Consider the following 21,649-nt stretch of genomic DNA (forward strand, 5'->3'; position numbering starts at 1 on the left):
AAAACAAGCACTATAAATAAAATAATATTTTAAAAATAAAAAGCCTCTTAAACTCCCAGGAAGACAGTTAAAATTGTGGGGGGAAAAAAAAAAAAAGACATCAACTTGAAGTAATTTAAATGACACAGTTTTATGGCTGTCTTAGAATGACCTTGAGAAAATATTTCCCCAAACAAATTCTGTCTTAAATAATTCTTTTAGACAGTGTCTTGAAGAACAAACTCTCTTGAAGCGAATTGTTTTCTTTGATGCTGCTATTTTCCTGTAAATTCCAGAGGACAGAATCTTTGGTTTTAACTTAAGATAATGAAAGTAATTTTCCTTTGAGAACCAGGTTTTAGGCTGAATTGTAAAGCCTGTCTGCAGGTGAGATTTACTTTAATCCTTTGAGTACTTAAGAAGCATTCCTGAGACAGTGGCCAAAAAAGTGACAAGATTAGCACTTTGTTTATTGACAGTGTGTAGACAAGAAAAGACTTTTATCCTAAAGAGTTTAATGATTTTTTTCAGTGAACTTAATGACAATTTTTAATTACTCAAATATACATTATTCATATCGTCAAAGATTAGATGATACACTTAAAATTTAAAGTTAGTTGCAATTGAATTGCAGCCTGGAATTAAGTAGCAACAAAATAGGCATGAAAGACAGGTGATATCTTGCTAACTAAATTTCAAGTTTAGAATAGAGTGAAAAATGAATGTGCCAATATTAAAAGAAAATACATAAATAAAAATTTGCAGGTCAGTTGTATCTTTCTCAGAATCAGAGATTCTGAGATTTTAAAGATTTTACAAATTGTTTTTTTCTATTTGCTCATTATTTCATTTTTAATTTCTCTTTTCCTTGTGTGTTTTTTGTGTTCCAATTAGCAAATTATTTTTTTCTGACATCCGATACTATTAAAATAAATAAAGAATTCCATGGAAATTAAAGATATATGCATTACTGGAACTTGGTACAAAATTTATATAATGTGTTTAGCTATGACTTACAGATAAAAACAGTGTCATATAAATTTTAAAATTATTTCCTGTTCAGTGTGTGTGCAAATGTACTTTTATTGCATATATTGATTCCCTTATATATCTTTTTCTTTTGGGGAGTATCAAATACCAAAAAATGCAATATTTTACATTCTAAATTAGATGAATTTTCAGCTTTTTATGTGGAAAACAAAAGTAAAATCTTCCATCATGACATTCAGCAGAAATGAATTTGCATGATATTAAGAAACTTTCCTATTTAGGAGGCTTCAGACCACTTAATGACGCTGCCATCCTCTCAAATAAGTTTAGCCGTGGTTAGCAAACCATGAAGATGTAGCTTACAACAATCGTTTATTAATATTTTTGCATCATGAGCTCTTTTAGATCTTTTTGCATCAGGAGCTCTTTTAGATCTTGCCTGTCATTTTCTCATTGGACATTTTCAGGATGCTTCATCTTAGAACAATTTGGGGATGTTTTAAATTTGCTGCCTATTTATTTTATGTCTAAAGGAAAATTGTACAAAATTCCATACGATTTGGGAACATGCTGTCTTGGTTAGTTTGGATCACATTTTAAAATTAGTTTTAAGAGAAAGGAAATCATATAAATGCTCTGGAATTCAGATAAGCACCAAGCATGGGAAGCAGACACTTGTATTTTAGAGAGCTTATCCATTGGGTCAGACTGCTGATGATAAAAGAACATTCTAGACTTTTCAATTCTGATTATGTGCTTTGCAGAACTATTTTCTCTTCTGCTTTCCCCCTGTCCATTTGAATTTCGATTCTGGTAGAACTTGCTGAGTGCAGTGTCTCAGATATTCCACAGGGTGTCATGATGTGGTTATTTGTTCTCAGAAACACTGATGTGGGAGGTAATTTGAGCCAAGGCTTATCTTGTATTTAAAAGGACTGGTTCATTTTGGTTATAGTCAAGGAATATTTACTGAATACATACCATGTGCCAGCCCTGTTATAGGAAACGTAGGTATTAGTGGTATCATGCTAGTCCTTTTTTTCACCTTATGTTAGGCATTTTTGCTGAGGGAATATTTACCAATACAGGGAGTTTCTTTGACCTTATTTGCCATGTAACTCCATGCCAGATTTGGAAACTACTCAACTCTCCAGTTAAACTCTGGTTCCTTCCCCTCTACTATCTGGTGGAAATAGGTTCCTGGTTGTGCTGGTATAGAAAAGGGGCTGAGAGTTCCTGTTCTAAAATGCTCTTGCATACCTCTGGGGAATCTGAAGCAGGGCAGGGGCCTCTGGAGTCAGAAAATCTGAGTGTGAATCTTCCTTTCACCACTAGCTGTTTGGATCACTTTAAACAAGTTGCTTTGATTCTTTTCGTTTTAAGTCAGCGATGGGACTTTGAAGAGCAAGTGAAACCATCCATTTTTTTTTAGAGTATTAGGTGGCTTCCAGTTCTGGGATAAGATGGCATAAGCTCACTTATCCCTGCTTATTCTCTCTAAATACAACTTAATTTAGATTGTCTGGAAATGATTCAACAGACAATCATAGAAGGACTCTGAAAGGTAGAAAAGAAGGAGGAGGACTGGCTATGGGCCTCAGGAATTGCAGTCTACCTCAGTGAGTTCCCTGGGTTTTCTTGTTATTGCTTATATATCCCTGAATGGGGCTGGAGAGCCCTGCAATTCTGAACTGCCAACAGAAATAGATGAGAGAAGAAAGGGGAGAAGGAAAAGAGAGACAGAGACACAGTGGGAGAGACAGAGGAATGAGAGTGGGAGGAAGAGAAGAAGGGAAGGTCTGCTTTCCCTTTGGGAAAGAGGAAGCTCAGCTGGGACTTAGCAATGGTCCAGTCTGCCCACAACACATTGCTTGCAGAGCTCTGATGGGCCAGTCCATCCTCCATCTCACTCCTGCGAGCAGTGGTGGGCCCACATGGGCCATAGCAGCTCTATCAGAAGAACTCGGGCAGGCTAACCCATGCCCAGCTCCAAATCTCTAGCATCAAGCTGCTCTGCCCCTGGCAGTGAAGTTGGCAAGTCAGGAAGACCAGCCAGATCCCACATGCTAAGCTGACTTAAGGTGACTGCCTGCTAAAATTGAAGATACAAATAGGAAAACTAAATAAAACAAATGTTTTAAGATATATTCAAAATATCCAGGATACAATCAAAAATTTCTCATTATACCAAGAACCAGGAAAAAAGAATCGCATCATAAGAGAAGAGAAGTAATGCCAACATCAGGCTGAATCAAATATTGAAATTATGTGATAGAAATTTTAAAAGTTACCATTAAAACTGATTGAACAAGTACTGAATCCTCCCAGGGAGGTTGTCTACTTTTTGAAAAACTCACTGTAAGGATCCATTAGTAGAGTAGAAACACCAGAAGATAGAAGTGAAATTGAGGGCAGATCAATTGAACTTAGTCTGAATAATGTAGAGACTATAGACTGGAAAATAAATGAACACAGCTAAGGGAACTCTGGTGTAAAGCAAATATCTTAACATATTGCTGGAGTACAGGTAAGAGAGAAGAAAGAATACAGACCTAAAAAGGTATTTGAAGAAGTGGTAGCTGAAATTTCCCAAATTTGGTAGAAGATATAAACCTACAGATTCAGAAAGATGAGTGAATCCAAAATAGTATAAACCCAAAGTAATATGTACCAAGACACATCATAATCAAACCTCTAAAAACTAAAGACAAAGGAAAAAAAATCTTAAAGCAACCAGAGAGAAATCACTCAATATTTATAGGAAAACAAATGCCAGTTAAAATGATGGTAGATTTCTCATCTCAAACCATGGAATCCAGGAAGACTTGGCACATTTTTCCAGTGCAAAAAGGAAATAATTCAGCCACAAATTCTCTATCTGATGAAGCTATCCTTCAGGAATGAGTACGGAAATAAAGACATTTTCATGTAAAGGAAACCAAGATTATTTGTCACTAGCACATATTCTTTTTTTAATTGAAGCATAGTTGATTTACAATGTTGTGTTAATTACTGCTGTACAGCAAAGTGATTCAGTTATATACATTCTTTTTTATAAGTATTTTTCCTTCATGATTTATCATAGAATATTGAATGTAGTTCTGTTTTATACAGTAGGACCTTGCTGTTTATCTATTCGATGTAATAATACTGTGCATCTGCTAACCCCAACCTCCATTCCTCACTCCATTCCTCTCCTGAACCCCCCTCCCAACCCCCGGCTTGGCAACCACCAGCCTGTTCTCTATGTCTGTGAGTCTGTTTCTGTTTCATAGATAGGTTCATTTGTGCTGTATTTTACATTCCACATTTAAGTGATACCATATGGTATTTGTCATTCTCTTTCTGACTTAATTCACCTAGTATGCAATTTCTAGTTGCATCTGTGTTACTGCTAATGACAGTATTTCGTTGTTTTTTTTTATGGCTGAGTAGTAGTCCATTGTATATGTATATACACATTTTTTTAAATAGTATGATTCTATTAATACTTTTTTGTTTTTCAAAAGGCAGTAGGCATATACTTAAAAAAATTTTTTTTTGGCTATCCTGTGCAGCATGTGGGATCTCAGTTCCCCAACCAGGGGCCAAACTCTCTTCTCCTGCATCGAAAGCTCGGAGTCTTAACCACTGGACTGGCAGGGAAGTCTTGGTCATATGCTTTCATGTGCATGGGAAATTTCTGGAAGGATATGTAAGAAACAGTTAATGGAGGTTATATCTAAGAAGGAGAACAATGAGTGATGTTGGGAGGTTGAGGAATTACTACACGGTTTCTCTTCTTCCTTATAGTTTAACTGTGACTGTCCTACCATTAGCATTATTATTTTTATGATGTTTAGTCACTAAGTTGCACCTGACTCTTTTGCTACCCCATGGACTAGCCTGCCAGGTTCCTCTGTCCATGAAATATTCCAGGCAAGAACACTGGAGTTGGTTGCCATTTCCTTCTCCAGGGGATCTTCCCAACCCAGGGACTGAACCTGTGTCTCTTGCATTGGCAGGCAGTTTCTTTACCACTGAGTCACCTGAGAAGCCCCATTATTTTTATGAAACCTTATTAGAGATATGATGTTGGCTATTGGTTTAATATTTACTAAGAGATTTACTTAAAATTTAGTTGTTGTTTTAATCAGGTGTAGGTGTTAGATTTTTATCATCTATTGAGATAAGGTTTTGTCTTATATGGCCATATGATTTGTTATTTCAAATATTTTCCTATTATTAAAATATTCTAGCATTTTAGGATAAAATCTACCTGATCATATTAAAAATTGCTTTTGTCATTGAAAATAACTTGTTGATATTTCTGGGGGGAATTCTGGCATTTGATTTCTTATGAGGGTTTATATATATATATATATATTTTTTTTAATTAATTTATTTCTTATTGAAGGATAATTACTTTATAGAATTTTGTTGTTTTCTGTCAAACCTAAACATGAATCAGCCGTCAGTTCAGTTCAGTTGCTCAGCCGTGTCCGACACTTTGCAACCCCATGAATCACAGCACACCAGGCCTCCCTGTCCATCACCAACTCCCGGAGTTTACCCAAACCCATGTCCATCAAGTCGGTGATGCCATCCAGCCATCTCATCCTCTCTCATCCCCTTCTCCTCCTGCCCTCAATCCTTCCCAGCATCAGGGTCTTCTCCATTGAATCAGTTCTTTGCATGAGGTGGCCAAAGTATTGGAGTTTCAGCTTTAACATCAGTTCTTCCAATGAACACCCAGGGCTGATCTTTAGGATGAATCAGCCATAGGTATACATATGTCCCCTCCCTTTTGAACCTTCCTCCCATCTCCCTCCCCATCCCACCCCTCTAGATTGATACAGGGCTCCTGTTTGACTTTCCTGAGATATACAGCAAATTTCCACTGGCTATCTATTTTACATATGGTAATGTAAGTTTCCGTGTTACTCTTTTCCATACATCTCACCCTCTCCTCTCCTCTCCCCATGTCCATCAGTCTATTCTCTATGTCTGTTTCTCCATTGTTGCCCTGTAAATAAATTCTTCAGTACCATTTTTCTGGATTCCTATATATGTGTAAGAATATGGTATTTATTTTTGTCTTTCTGACTCACTTCACTTTGTATAATAGATTCTAGGTTCATCCACCTCATTAGAACTGACTCAAATGTGTTCCCTTTTATGGCTGAGTAATATTCCATTGTGTAAATGTACCACAACTTCTTTATCCATTCATCTGTTGATGGACATCTAGGTTGCTTCCATGTTCTAGCTGTTGTAGATAGTGCTGCAATGAACAGGGGGATACATGTGTCTCTTTCAATTTTGGTTTCCTCAGGGTATATGCCTAGGAGTGGGATTGCTGGGTCATATGGTGGTTTTATTCCTAGTTTTTTAAGGAATCTCCATACCATCTTCTATAGTGGCTGTATCAATTTACATTCCCACCAACAGTGCAAGAGTGTTCCCTTTTTTCCACACCCTTTCCAGCATTTATTGTTTGTGGACTTTTTGATGAGGGCCATTCAGACTGGTGTGAGGTGATATCTCGTTGTAGTTTTGATTTGCATTTCTCTAATAGTGAGCAGTGTTGAGCATCTTTTCATGTGTTTGTTAGCCATCTGTATCTCTTCTTTGGAGAAATATCTGTTTAGGTCTTTTTTCCACTTTTTGATTGGGTTGTTTGTTTTTCTGGTATTGAGTTGTATGAGCTGCTTGTATATTTTGGAAATTAATCCTTTGTCGGTTGTTTCATTTGCTATTATTTTCTCCCATTCTGAGAGTTGTCTTTTCACCTTGCTTATACTTTCCTTTGCTGTGCAAAAGCTTTTAAGTTTAATCAGGTCCCGCTTGTTTCCTTTTGTTTTTATTTCCGTTACTCTAGGAGATGGGTCATAGAGGATCTTGCTTTGATTTATGTTGAGTGTTCTGTCTGTGTTTTCCTCTAAGAGTTTTATAGTTTCTGGTCTTACATTTAGGTCTGTAATCCATTTCGAGTTTATCTTTGTGTATAGTGTTTGGAAGTGTTCTAATTTCATTCTATTACATGTAGCTGTCCAGTTTTCCCAGAACAATTTATGGCAGAGGCTGTCTTTGCCCCATTGTATATTCTTGCCTGCTTTGTAAAAAATGAGATGCCCATAGGTGCATGGGTTTATTTCTGGGCTTTCTATCTTGTTCCATTGGTCTATATTTCTGTTTTTGTGCCAATACCATACTGTCTTGATGACTGTAGCTTTGTAGTATAACCTGAAGTCAGGAAGCTTCATTCCTCCAGCTCCATTCTTCTTTCTCAAGACTGCTTTGGCTATTTGGGCTCTTTTGTTTTCCATGTGAATTGTGAAATTTTTTGTTCTAGTTCTGTGAAAAATGCCATTGATAATTTGATAGAGATCAGATTGAATCTGTAGATTGCATTTGGTAGTATAGTCATTTTCACAATATTGATTCTTCCTACCCAGGAACATGGCATATCTCTCTGTTTATCTCATCTTTAATTTCTTTCTTTAGTGTCCTATAATTTTCTGTGTACAGTTCTTTTGTCTCCTTAGGTAAGTTTATTCCTAGATATTTAATTCTTTTTCTTGCCATGGTGAATCGGATTGATTCCTTAATTTCTCTTTCTGATTTTTCATTGTTAGTATATAGAAATTCAAGTGATTTCTGTGTATATATACCACATCTTCTTTATCCATTTGTCTGTCAGTGGGCATTTCGGTTGTTTCCATGTCTCGGCTATTGGGAATATTGCTACTATGAACGTAGGGGTGCATGTATTTTTTTGAATTGTAGTTTTGTCCACCAGAAGAGGGATTGTGAATCGTATAGTAATTTTAATTTTAGTTTTCTGAGGAACCTTCTTACTGTTTTCCAGCTTACTTTCCCACCAACAGACTAGCACATATATCATTAAAGAAAGAATAAAGGAAGCTCTCTAAAAAGAAAGGAAATGATAATAGAAGAAGGCCTAGAACTTCAGAAAAGAGGGAAGAACAGTGGAATGGAAAAAAGTAGGACTGAATATAATAGACTATCATCTCCTTTAAGTTTTTAGAATCTTATTTGTTTGAAGCAAAAATCGTAACAATATCTGTTGTGGTGCTCAGTGTATATAGAGGAAATAATGAGGCAACTGTATATTAAAAATGGGGAAAGCAATTTCAGCACTCCACTTGAAGTGGTAAAACATTTATACAGACATACTGAATATATAATTTGTACCACATATGGCATTTTCTAAGAAAATATGCAAAACTGTATGCTCAAATATAATATAAATAACTGAAAATGAAATCCTAAAATATTTCAAGTAACTCTTCAGGAAAGCTAGGAAAGGGAAACAGAGGAATGAGACACTGAGGCAATGAACAGAAAACAAACATTAAGACAGCAGAAGTAAGTCCTAAGGTTCAATAACTACATAAATAGCCAAAGTATACCAATCAAAATACAGAGATTGCCAAATTGGATTAAGCAACAACAACAAAAAAATATGACACAACTGTATACCGTCTATAAGAAATTCACTTCAAACACAATGAAATGGGTATATTGAAAGTAAAAGAATGGAAGAAAATATCATGTTAAGGTTAATTTTTTTAAAGTAAGAACAGCTATTTTAATATCAGAAAAAGTAGGTTTAAGAGCTAAGAAAATCACTAGGGACAATAGCTGACATGTAATAATAAAAGAAGTAATCCACCAAATTGACAACAAATCTAAATGTGTATACAACAAATAAAAGAGTTTCAAACCCAATGAAATAAAATCAGATAGAACTGAAAGAAGAAATAGACAAATTCACAATAATAGTTGAGGAATTCATCACCTCACTGTCAACAATTGATGGAACTAAATACATAAATTTAGAAAAGATGTGGAAGAGCTGAACAACTCTATCAGCTAACAAGAGCTATTTGACATATATAGTACACTCTACAACTGCAGACTATTCATTCTTTTCGAGTATGCATGTAACCTTCACCAAGATAGACCATACTCAGAGTTGTAAAACAAACCTCAACGTGTTTAAAAGAATTTAATTCATAAAGTATGCTCTATGACAATGTTGGAATAAAACTAGAATTCAGTAATAGAATCTACAAATAATTCATAGTTCATAGATGCTAAATAGATAGCAATCAATGCTCCAAAAGTGAAGTCTCAGAGAAAAAATATACATAAAACTGAATGAAAATAAAAATAGAGCTTATAGGAATTTGTGGAATACAGCTAAAGCAGCGCTGCGAGGGAAATTTATACCACTAATATTTAAACTAGAAAACAAGAAAGGTAGCAAATGAATATTCAAAGTTCCTACCCCTGTAAGCCAGAAAAAGAAGAACAAAATAAACCCAAACAACTATAAGTAAGGAAATAATAAATATAGAGCAGAAATAAATAAAATTGAAAATAGAAGCTGAAGAGAAAATCAATAAAATTAAAAGCTCTTTCTTTGGGAAAAAATGAATAAAATTGATAAAGATAAAAGAGAAAGGTACAAATCAACAAGATCAGAAATGAAACAAGAGATATCACTATGGATTCTGAAGTCATTAAAAAGTTGAGAGGATTAGTATAACTTCATACTCAAAAATTGGATTGCTTAGAGAAAATGGCCCAATTCCTCAAAACTGCAAACTACCAAACTCAACCAAGATGAAATGAATAATATGAATAATCTTAAATAAGTTGAATTTGTAATTTAAAAGCTCTTGAAAAAGAAGTTTCCATACTCACAATAGTATGGAAATACTATTTCACTGGAGATTTTTTACTGAATAGTTAAAGAATTAACACTAATTTTGCTTAATCTCTTGCTGAAAAGGGAGTATTTTCCAGCTAATTTAGGAGGCCAGTATTACTTTGATACCCCAAACTGAAAAAGTAATTAAAGAAAAGAAAAAAGCAAATAACCCCCCCCCAAACAAAACTGAAGGCCACTATCTCACAGGTGTGTTGTCTTGTATCCTGAGACTTTACTGAACAAACAAAAATTTATTACATTTCCATATGCTAACTATGAATAATGTGGAAGCCAAAATTAAAAACACAGTACCTTTTTAATAACTCCAAAGAAAATGAAATACTTAAATATGAACCTACCAAAACATGTACAGGTTCTGCATGCTGAAATAAACAAAATGTTAATGAAAAAAATCAAAGAAGGTTTAAACAAATGAAATAGACACTGACTCATGGTTTGGAAGACTCAAAATAATAAAGGTGTCAATTCTCCCAAAACTGAGCTTTAGGTTTAATGAAATTCCTATGAAGTTACCATCAAGTGTTTTTATTGACATAGACAAGCTTATAAAAATTTTATGGAGAAGCACAAGTGCTAGAGTAAGTCAAACATTCTTTTCAAAAAGGAATAAGGTAGGAAATACTACCCTAATTGTGTTAACTCTTACAATATAGGTATAGTAATTATGACAGTGTTGTATTATTGGAGACACAGAGACAATAAATTGATGAAACAGAATGGAGAACCCAGAAATATACCCTCACAGATATGCCTAACTGATATTGTGTAGAGGTGCGAAAACATTGCAATGGAAGAAGGACAACCTTTTTTTTTTTTAAACTTTGTGGAATCAGTTGTACATCCATAGACAATAAAAATAAACATCAACCTAAATCTCACAGCTTATGCAAAATTTACTCAAAGTAGACCACAGACTTAAATGTAAAACATAAAACTATAAATTTATGAGAAAAGCTATAGGATAAAATTGTAAGAATCTAGGGCAGGGTAGATAAGTTCATAAGTTCATAGAATTGACATTAAAGGCATGAACTATATAAAAAGAAAATATGATAAAATAAACTTTGTTATGTGAAAGGTCTTGTTAAGAGGATGAAAAGACAAGCTACAGAGTGAGAGAAAATAATTGTAGGCCATATATCTGATAAGAGATTTTCATCTAGAATATATGAAGAACTCTGAGAAGTCAACAGTAGGACCAAAACCAATCCAATTAAAAAAAAGGGCAAAAGACCTAAACAGACTTTTACTGAAGACTACAGGTAGCAAATAAACAGATGAAAAGGTGTTTAAAATCATTAACTATTAGGCAATGCAAAATAAAACTGCAGCAAGTAGTTGCTCTATCTTTATCAGAGTTAATAAAATAAAAAGTAATATCAACAGCAAAAGTTGGAGGAAATGTAGAGAAACCAGATCATTCATACAGTTGCTGGTGGGACTGTGAAATGGTGCAGCTACTCTGGAAAACAGGTTGTCTGTTTCTTATACAGCTAAATTACAATTCTCATGTGACCCAGCAGTTGTACCCAGGCAGCATTTATCCCAGTGAAATGAAACCTTATGTTCATAGAAAAGACTAGTACATGAGTGTTCGTAGTTGCCTATTTGTAATAGCTAAAAACTGGGAACAACCCAATGTCCTTCCGTAGATGAATGGTTAAACAAACTGGTATATCCTTACCATGGAATACTACTTCTCAATAAAAGGAATAAATTATTGCTAAACATAACAACTAGGCTGGATCCTGAGAGAATCATACTGAGTGGAAAAAGCCAATGTCAAAGGTTATATACTTGATGACTATGCTTAGGTAATGTTTGTGAAATGACAAAATTATGGAAATGGAGAATAGATTTGTGATTGCCAGGTGCGAGGGATAAGGACAAATGCAAGAGATTAGTGATTGCAATTATAAACATGCAATCTTTGTGGTATTAGAATTTTTCTGTAACTTGACTTTGGTAGTGGTCATGATACAATTGCATAGAACTAAACACACACACACACGAGTGAGCACACATAAAACTGGTGACATCTGAATAAGTTCAGTAGATTATATCAATGTCAATTTCCTGGTTGTAATATTGTACTATAGTTATTATGGTAGATGTTACCCTCAGAGAAAGCTGGACAAAGAATGTAATGGATCTCTTGATACTATTTTTTATAACTTCATGGAAACCTCAATGATCTTATTATTAAATGTCAAAAAAAAAAAAAAAAAGCATTTAGGCATTTAGAATAGTGCCTGGCCAGTATCATTATCGGAGAAGGCAATGGCAACCCACTCCAGTACTGTTGCCTGGAAAATCTCATGGATGGAGGAGCCTGGTAGGCTGCAGTCCATGGGGTTGCGAAGAGTCAGACACAACTGAGTGACTTCACTTTCACTTTTCACTTTCATGCATTGGAGAAGGAAATGGCAACCCGCTCCAGTGTTCTTGCCTGGAGAATCCCAGGGACGGCGGAGCCTGGTGGGCTGCCGTCTATGGGGTCGCACAGAGTCAGACATGACTGAAGCAACTTAGCAGCAGCAGCAGCAGCAGCAGTATCATCATCAATATATATATTTTTTATTATTATCATCATCATGACATTGCTTGTTGTTGTTCAGTTACTAAGCCATGTCTGACTCTTTGAGACCCCGTGGACTGCGGCACGCCAGGCTCCCTTGTCCTTCACTATCTCCTGGAGTTTGCTCAGATTCATGTCCATTGAGTTGATGATGCTATCTAACCATCCCATCCTTTGCTGCCCCCTTCTCCTGCCCTCAATCTTTCTCAGCATCAGGTCTTTTCCAGTGAGTCAGCTCTTTGCATCAAGTGACCAAAGCATTGAAGCTTCAGTCGTTACAATGAATATTCAGGCTTACTTTCCTTTAGGATGGACTGATTTGATCTCCTCACTATCCACAGGACTCTCAAGAGTCTTCTCCAGCACCACAGTTTGAAAGCATCAATTCTTTGGCATTCAGTGTTCTTTATGGTCCAAGTCTCACATCTGTACATGATTACTAGAGAACCCATAACTTTGACTATATGGACCTTTGTTGCCAAAGTGATGTCTCTGCTTTTTAACATGCTGTCTAGGTTGGTCATAGCTTTTCTTCCAAGGAGCAAGCATCTTTTAATTTCATGGGTTCAGTGATTTTGGAGCCCAACAAAATAAAATATGTTACTGCTTCTACTTTTTCCCCTCTATGCCATGAAGTGATGGCATTGGATGCCATGATCTTAGTTTTTTAAACTAAGTTTTAAATATTGACTTTCTTTATCACTCTCCTCTTTCACTCTTAAGAGATTCTCAGTTTCTCTTCACTTTCTGCCTTTAGAATGGTGTTGTCTTCATATCTGAAGTTGTTAATATCTCTCCCGTCAATCTTGATTCTAGCTTGTGATTCATCTAGCCTGGCATTTCTTATGATGTACTCTGCATGTAAGCTAAAATAAGCAGGCTGACAGTATAGAGCCCTTGTCGTATTCCTTTCCTAATTTTGAACCAGTCCGTTGTTCCACTTTCTGGTTCTAACTGTTGCTTCTTGACCTGCATACAGGTTTCCCAGGAGAGGGGTAAGGTGGTCTGGTATTCCCATCTCTTTAAGAATTTTCCACCATTTGTTGTGATCCACACAGTCAAAGGCTTTAGCATAGTCAGTGAAGCAGACATAAATATTTTTTTTCTGAAATTACCTTGCTTTCTCCATAATCCAACAAATGATGGCAGTTTGATCTCTGGTTCTTCTGCCTTTTCGAAACCCAGCTTGTATATCTGGAATCCTCGCTTGAAGGATTTTAAGCATAACCTTACTAGCATGTGAAATGAGTACAATTTTACTGTAGTTTGAAGATTCTTTGGCTTTGCTTTGGAATGAAAACTGACCTTTTCCAGTCCTGTGGCCACTACTGAGTTTTCCAAATTTCCTGTCATCTTGAGTGCAGCACTTTAACAGCATCATCTTTTAGTATTTTAAATAGTTCAGCTAGAATTCCATCACCTCCACTAACTTTGTTCCTAGTGATGCTTCCTAAGGCCCACTTGACTTCACACTCCAGGATGTCTGTCTCTAGATGACTGATCACACCATCGCAGTTATCTGGGTCATTAAGAACTTTTTTGTACAATTCTTCTGTGTATTCTTAACCATCTGTTCTTAATCTCTTCTGCTTCTGTTAGGTCTTTACTGTTTCTGTCCTTGATCATGTGCATCCTTGCATGAAATGTTCCCTTGATACTGCCAGTTTTCTTGAAGAGATCTCTAGTCTTTCCCATTCTGTTGTTTTCCTGTATATCTTTGCATTGTTCACTTAAGAAGGCTTTCTTATCTCCTTGCTATTCTTTGGAACTCTGCATTCAGATGGGTATATCTTTCCTTTTCTCCTTTGCCTTTCACTTCTCTTCTTTCCTCAGAAAATTTTAAAGCCTTGTTAGACAACCACTTTGCCTTCTTGCATTTCTTTGGGATGATTTTGGTCACTGCCTCCTGTAAAATGTTAGAAACCTCCATCCATAGCTCTTCAGGCACTCTACCAGATCTAATCCCTTGAGTCTATTCATCACTCCACTGTATAATTATAAGGTATTTAATTTAGGTTATACCTGAAAGGCCTAGTGGTTTTCCCTACGTTTTTCAATTTAAGCCTGAATTTTGCAATGTGGAGCTCATGACTTGAGCCACAGTCAACTCCTGGTCTTGTTTTTACTGACTGTATAGAGCTTCTCCATCTTTGGCTGCAAAGGACATAATCAGTTCAGTTCAGTCACTCAGTCCCGTCCAACTCTTTGTGACCCCATGGACTGCAACATGCCAGGCTACCCTGTTTATCACTAAATCCTGGAGCTTGCTCAAACTCACGTCCATCACGTCGATGATGCCATCCAACCATCTCATCTTCTGTAATCCCATTCTCCTCCCACCTTCAATCTTTCCAGCATCATGGTTTTTTCCAATGATTCAGTTCTTTGCATCAGGTGGCCAAAGTAATGGAGTTTCAGCTTCAGCATCAGTCCTTTCAATGAATATTCAGAACTGATTTCCTTTAGGATTGACTGGTTGGATCTTCTTGCAGTCTAAGGGACTCTCAAGAGTCTTCTCGAACACCACAGTTCAAAAGCATCAATTCTTCGGCGCTCAGTTTTCTTTATAGTCCAATTCTCACATCCGTACGTGACTACTGGAAAAACCATAGCTTTGACTAGACGGACCTTTGTTGGCAATGTAATGTCTCTGCTTTTTAATATGTTGTCTAGGTTGGTAATAACTTTTCTTCCAAGAAGCAAGCGTCTTTTAATTTCATGGCTGTAGTCACCTTCTGCAGTGATTTTGGAGCCCCCCAAAATAACATTGTTTCCATTGTTTCCCCACCTATTTGCCATGAAGTGATGGAACTGGATGCCATAATATTAGTTTTCTGATTGTTCACTTTTAAGCCAACTTTTTTACTCTCCTCTTTCATATAATCAGACATAATCAACCTGATTTTAACACTGATCATTTGGTGATGTCCATGTGTAGAGTCGTCTCTTGGGTTTTTAGAAAAGTGTGTTTGCTTTGATCAGAACATTCTCTTAACAAAACTCTTTAGCCTTTGCCCTGATTCATTTTGTGCTCCAAGACCAAACTTGCCTTTTATTCCTGCTATCTCTTGACTTCCTGCTTTTGCATTCCAGTCCCCTATAATGCAATGAATATCTTTTTAGGTGTTAATTTTAGATCTTATAGGTGTTCATAGCACTGGTCAACTTCAGATTCTTTGGCATCCATGTTTGAGGCATAGACTTGGATTACTGTGATATTGAATGGTTTTCCTTGGAAACACAGTGCTATATAGGTTAGAAATTTCAGTGCAGCTTTTAGACTGAGGACAGACTTCTGTAGCTCTGTCTGAACGACAACTTTATAAACAGATTCCCTTAGTCTTCATCCAGACCCTAATGCTGAGAGTGATGTTGCTCAGAAGTAGAGACAGGTTTAGAATATAGGTTCTTGGAATAATGCTGTTGCACCCAGTACCTAACTCACTTTTTTATAGAATGAACATTTATTTTAATTTAAATTTTTGGCCTTGTAAAAATAATTGCATCAGAAATACCACATTAAAATTTCACATATTCCAATGTTTTGTTTTCTACATAATTTAAGAGACCATTGCATTTACAAGAACTGTTTATGTTTTTAGGCATACAATGCATAAAGATAATTTTGTGACGTTGACAACTGTAAGGGTTGGGGACAAAAGTGTAAAAGAGCTCTCCTTTTGTATGTTATTGAAGTTAGGCTGGTATAAATTCAAATGAAGTGTTGTAACTTTGGATGGTAATTGTAATTCCCAAGGTAACTACAAAGAAAATTTTTATAGAATATACTCAAAAGAAAATAAAAGAGTGTGACTATTTCACTGCAAGAAGCAACTAAGCACGAAAGAAGACAATCATGCAGGAAATGAGGAACAAAAATGTTTTAAAGTATATAAGGTATACAGGAAACAAATAGCAAAATGACAGAATATGTCCTTCCTTTTCAGTAATTACTTCAATTGCAAATAGACTAAACTTTTAAATGGAAAGATAGAGATTGACAGAATAGATTAAGGGAGAAAAAGAAAAAAAGCATGATCCAAATATATGCTGTCTACAGAAGCTTTACTTTAGATCCAAAAACACAATTGGGGTGGAAAAATATGTTTCATCCAAATAGTAACTGAGAGAGAGCCACGGTAGTTAATACTAATATCAGTGAAAATAAACTTTAAATTCAAATAGAAACAGAGAAAGGCATTATAAATTAATAAAAGTTTCAATACAACAAGAAGATATGACAGTTATAAATATTTATGCGCCTAATGACAGACCATCATTATATATAAGGCAGTTTTGCAATAATAGTTGGAGACTTCAATATTCCACTCTCAATAAGAGAACAACTAGAGAGAATATAAATGGGGAAATAGAGGACTTAACACAATAAACCAATGAGATCTAACAAGTCATGTTCAGAATACTCAACAATAGCACATACATTGTTTTCAGGTGCATGAAGGACATTTTTCAGGATAGAACTTTTGTTGGGCTGTAAATTAAGTCTCAGTAGATTTAAAAAGATAGATGATATCATGCAAAGTTATTTTTTTTCTACTACAGGAGAAGTTAGATATAAGTAATAGAAGGAAAACTTAAAAAGTCACAAATATGTGGAAATTAAACAATACACTCAAGCAGCCAATGGATCATTCAGAAATCAGAAGGGAAATTAGAAAATAATTTGAGTGAATGAAAATAAAAACACAACATACCAAAACTTATGGGATGCAGTGAAAGCAATACTAAAGGTAAAACTATAGCTATAAATGCTTGCATTAAAAAAAAAATCTCAAATCAACAACTTAACTTTACAGCTTAAGAAACTAAAAAAGGAAAACTAAATTCAGGCTAACATAAGGAAGAAAACAAAGAATAGAACAGCGATAAATGAAAGACTAGAAAAATGATAGAGAAAATCAATGAAATCAAAATTTGACTCTTTGAAAAGCTCAACAAAATTGACAAACCTTTAACTAGATGGATTAAGAAAAAAAAAAAGAAAAATTTAATTACTAAGATGAGAAAGTGGAGATATTCCTACCAATTCTATAGAAGCAAAAAGGATTATAAGGGTTTATAAGTAAATGCTATAAACAATTGTATGCCAACAAATTGATCACCTAGATGAAATGATGGACCTGATGGCTTCACTGGTGAAGCTGGATTTGTGCTGTAAGTCTCAGTTTCTGGTATTATGCAGCTGGGGCAACAGGGTCTGCACCAGGCCAGTTGCATCAAAACTGTGGGCTCTGTTCTGGATTATTTTCTCCAACCCTGGTTCTCCAGTATTCCTGGTGATTTGTTTATGCTTAAACCAGCCTGAGATGTTCTTATTGATTCAGCTAAAAGGTTTGACTGATACCTTAGATGTGGATAACAGAAATTATAGTGATATGTGATATGGAGAAAAGAAAATGCTTTTTAGTAACTAATTTCACAACTGTATAAAGAAAACAGCCAAAAAAAACCCACCTTTTTGTAATATTTGAAAGCATAAAGATTCTTCAGCATATTTAAGGTACTCTGACTCAGTGGTCATGTATGGATGTGAGAGTTGGACGGTGAAGAAAGCTGAGCGCCGAAGAATTGATGCTTTTGAACTGTGGTGTTGGAGAAGACTCTTGAGAGTCCCTTGGACTGCAAGGAGATCCAATCAATCCATCCTAAAAGAGATCAATCCTGGGTGTTCACTGGAAGGGCTGATGTTGAAGCTGAAACTCCAATACTTTGGCCACCTCATGCAAAGGGTTGACTCATTGGAAAAGACCCTAATGCTGGGTAGGATTGGGGGCGGGAGGAGAAGGGGACGACAGATGATGAGATGGTTGGATGGCATAACCGACTCGATAGACATGGGTTTGGGTAGACTCCGGGAGTTGGTGATGGACAGAGAGGCCTGGCGTGCTGCGATTCGTGAGGTCGCAAAGAGTCGGACACGACTGAGCGACTGAACTGAACTGAACTGACTATATATAGAGCTTCTTCATGCTTTTAATTTCTTCTTTGTAGGATCTAAGAGCTGAAGGGACTCAGCTATCACCTGGTCTGGTCTTTTCCTTTCACACAAGACATTCTCTTTAGGGTTCCTTCCTTCCTTCTTTTATTTATTCAGTAAGTAAATACACGGTATTGCCAACACAGTTGGGTGCTGTGTCCAGAAATACAGAGTGAGTATGACAGAATTCTTGATGGAACTCACAGTCACTTTGTAAAGAGACAATTAAAGAGGCAATTTGAAAAGTGTGTGAATAGTAGGGGACTTAGCCTGGGCCAGGGTGGGTGTTATGAAAAGAAGGCTTCCTGGAGGAGTTAATTAATATGTTGATATCTAAATGTTTGAGTAGAACTTGGTTAAAAAAAAATAGGATGAGAAGAATCTCCCTAGAAGAAGAAATGAAGGCAAAGATGGAGAGGCTATGAGGAAGCCTGGCGCTGGGAGGTCGTGGGAGAGATTAGGCAAGGCTGTGGGATGGTGGAAAACCAGTGAGCCATCCCATGAGGGGCCTCTTCTATGATGTCAGGCAGTTTGGGCTTTATCTGGAGGCAGTGAGGGACTAGTTGAAGAGTTCTAAGAAAAAAAGTCATTCAGTGAGATCTGCATTGTAGGAAGGTGGATGCGCTGAAATTTGGAGACCAAATGGGAGGGGGAGAAAATGTGGAGTCAAGAAGGATGCTGCTGTTCAGTCAGTGACAACTCCCACTGGGGACCACATTTGTGTGAAAACTCACCAAAAAACTCCCTCTGGGCATTGACCCTCCTTGAAATTGGCAGACCCGAGGCTTCAGTAGTCAGCTTGAAGCTATTAGGTTGAGGGCTGCCCAGTGACCCCTGGGCCTGAGCTCTCCCTGACCCGTATCTCCTCTCCAGTGGTCTGCTCTGGGAGGCACAGGCACCACTGCAGCAAGGCTGTCTCCTTCTGAGTTGTCCAGCTCTGATGAAAAGGTGGCTTAATTCGAAGGCAAGGACAGCCCTGTGCTCAGGTCCATCTCTTATTTTATTAAGTCACAGTGACCAATAAGTTGACTATGTTGCTTAGGTGGATTCCATTTTTTGCAGCATGTGCAGTTTCTCGCAAAATCCTCACTTTCCATCCTCAGACCTCCCCATCCTAATCCTGGTTTTCAATTTGCTTATTTTCCACTGCCTGCTATTTGAACCTATGATCTCACATTTTGAAGAAAAATTTACGCCTTTTTTTTGGTAAATGTTTGTTGTAAATGATTTATGAACATTAGAAAGCTGCAAAATAATTTTTTGAAAGATACAGAATTTTACATTTATCCCCAGTTTCCTAATTTTAAGAATTGAGTCCTCCTTTCTTGGAATAACAAAGAAGGAAAGAGTTGGACATGACTTAGTGACTGAACAATAAAAACAAAAATTTCCTCCTACAATGAGTCCTTTTGTAATAAAAAGTACAAACTTATCGTTTAAAACATATTCAAAGAACCATTCTAATATTTTGTAGTTGGTTTTAAATATCTTTTATTCTGTTATATTCAAGAAAAGCAAGCTGACAGATGTAGGAAAGTATAAAGAAGAATTGTAAAATCAAATATACCAAATAATATTTTAAAGAATTACATATATATATATTTCTATACCAAATATTTTTCTTTTTACATACAAACATCATGATTTTACATTCTACTTTTTTCCCTCTTCACTCCTTTTCCAGTTATCATCAGCATGCAAATATGATTTTAAATACTAGCATAATGGTTTAAATTTTTATATACAAATATAAACTGAAAATGACCCATAATATCTCCATCCAGATAATGTTGATCGGCATTAAAAATGAATAAAATTTACATGGTTAGAAAGTTCAAGCAAAACACTACAGAAATGTAAGAAAATGAGAAACAAAAGCTCACTTCCATCTTTTTGCACCCTAGACCCTTTCCCCAAAGTTAAACACAGTTAAAATTTCTTGTCATTTTTTTTTCCAGAAAAAAAATGGTACTTTATAGTTGCATGTATGTATCTGTTTGTAGTTTTATTTCTTACTTACACAATAGGCTATATTCCCCACCCTAGTCTGTACTTTGTCTTTATTAAGAATCATTCTTGGCGATCTTTGTGCAACATTTTTAAAGTGGTGTATCCCTTGTTCTGTAAATGTCTCCAGTTCCAGATCTGTTTTTCAGTCTTGTCTGTGAAATAATTGGCTCTTCTGCTGAGTTCTTAGATGTGAGATCAGTAGCTGTGTCACTGCTGTGTCTCCAGGTCTCACCAGCCCACATTTCTCCAGCTCTTATCTCCTACCTGCATACTCCTCACACCACTGACCCTCCATATCCTTAATATCCCCAGTAATTGAGAAGGCCCCAGAGAGTCTCACACAGGCTCACAGCAGTCTTCTTTAGCCTCTATGTCCAACACCTGAAGTCCTTTGAAATCTCCCAAGGCTGATGCCCTGAGAGAAAGTCTCTTCCTTTATCCAGGGCACTGTCTTCTAGGCTGGAGAACTTAATTGGTTTGCTTGGAGCTGCCATGGATTTGCACACATATGTGGACACAGATGTGGGTGTGAGTGTACTCAGAAATAATAACACACAGTCTCTCGCAAGAGTTAGTCCTCTCAGCTGCTGACTTCTATAGAGCAACTGTCATTCTGACATGTAACCACCCATGTTTTTGCTCACTCGTGTATTTGCTTATGATGTCCTGTAATCACATGAACACTTGTCTGGAATGGAAAGAGCCTTTGTTTTGATGGCAGATGATTATACCTTTTGAGTTCCTGTGTTTTCCATGGAGGGACAGTGAATTCTCACAGTGGTAGCTGAATAGGAACACAGTGCACTTTGATGAAGTAAAAGGTTAGTTATTTCATCTAAACCAGGATGTCTGTCTCAAGGCACAAAAACATATCTTAAAAAAAGAAGTACATTGACAAAAAGGGGAAAAAGAAAATGAGGAGAAAGGGCATGAATAAAAAAGGAGGGAGCAAAGAAAAGTGGGAAGAATGGAAGGAGGAAAAGTCCATCTCTACTGGCCCACATCCGTTTTAGCCATTTGAAAAATTACTCACATCCCCTGTCCTCAGACTGAGGGTCAGTGGAGTCATTATCTTTGCATTCGGAGCTTTTGCTGCCACCTTTGCTGTCACTCTGCCTCCTCCTCATTGTTGCTTCTACTCTGGTCATATTTGTGTTGCCATTCCAGATTCATGCTACATGAATCAAGTAATCCCAAAATTTGTTTGAGTTGCACATTGTGAAACGCATTTGGAATGATTTCCTGAGAAAGCCTGCATGCAGAATACAAATATTTTGAATGAACTTATCTTAGAGTTGTACTGCTTTTTTTCCTTGTCATTTTAAAACCCTTAATATGAATAAATTGTTTG

The 21,649-nt window shown here is 36.4% G+C and overlaps 1 protein-coding gene across 11 annotated transcripts in view; it reads left to right on the plus strand.

Moving 5' to 3' along the window:
* ERC2 (ELKS/RAB6-interacting/CAST family member 2) overlaps positions 1 to 21,649 on the plus strand; it is a 957,804-nt gene that overhangs the window by 414,224 nt on the left and 521,931 nt on the right. The gene's annotated exons all lie outside the window — the stretch shown is intronic.

This window comes from Giraffa tippelskirchi, chromosome 9 (assembly GCF_054371585.1).
Source record: "Giraffa tippelskirchi isolate mGirTip1 chromosome 9, T2T-mGirTip1v1.2.pri, whole genome shotgun sequence".
Taxonomy (NCBI): domain Eukaryota; kingdom Metazoa; phylum Chordata; class Mammalia; order Artiodactyla; family Giraffidae; genus Giraffa; species Giraffa tippelskirchi.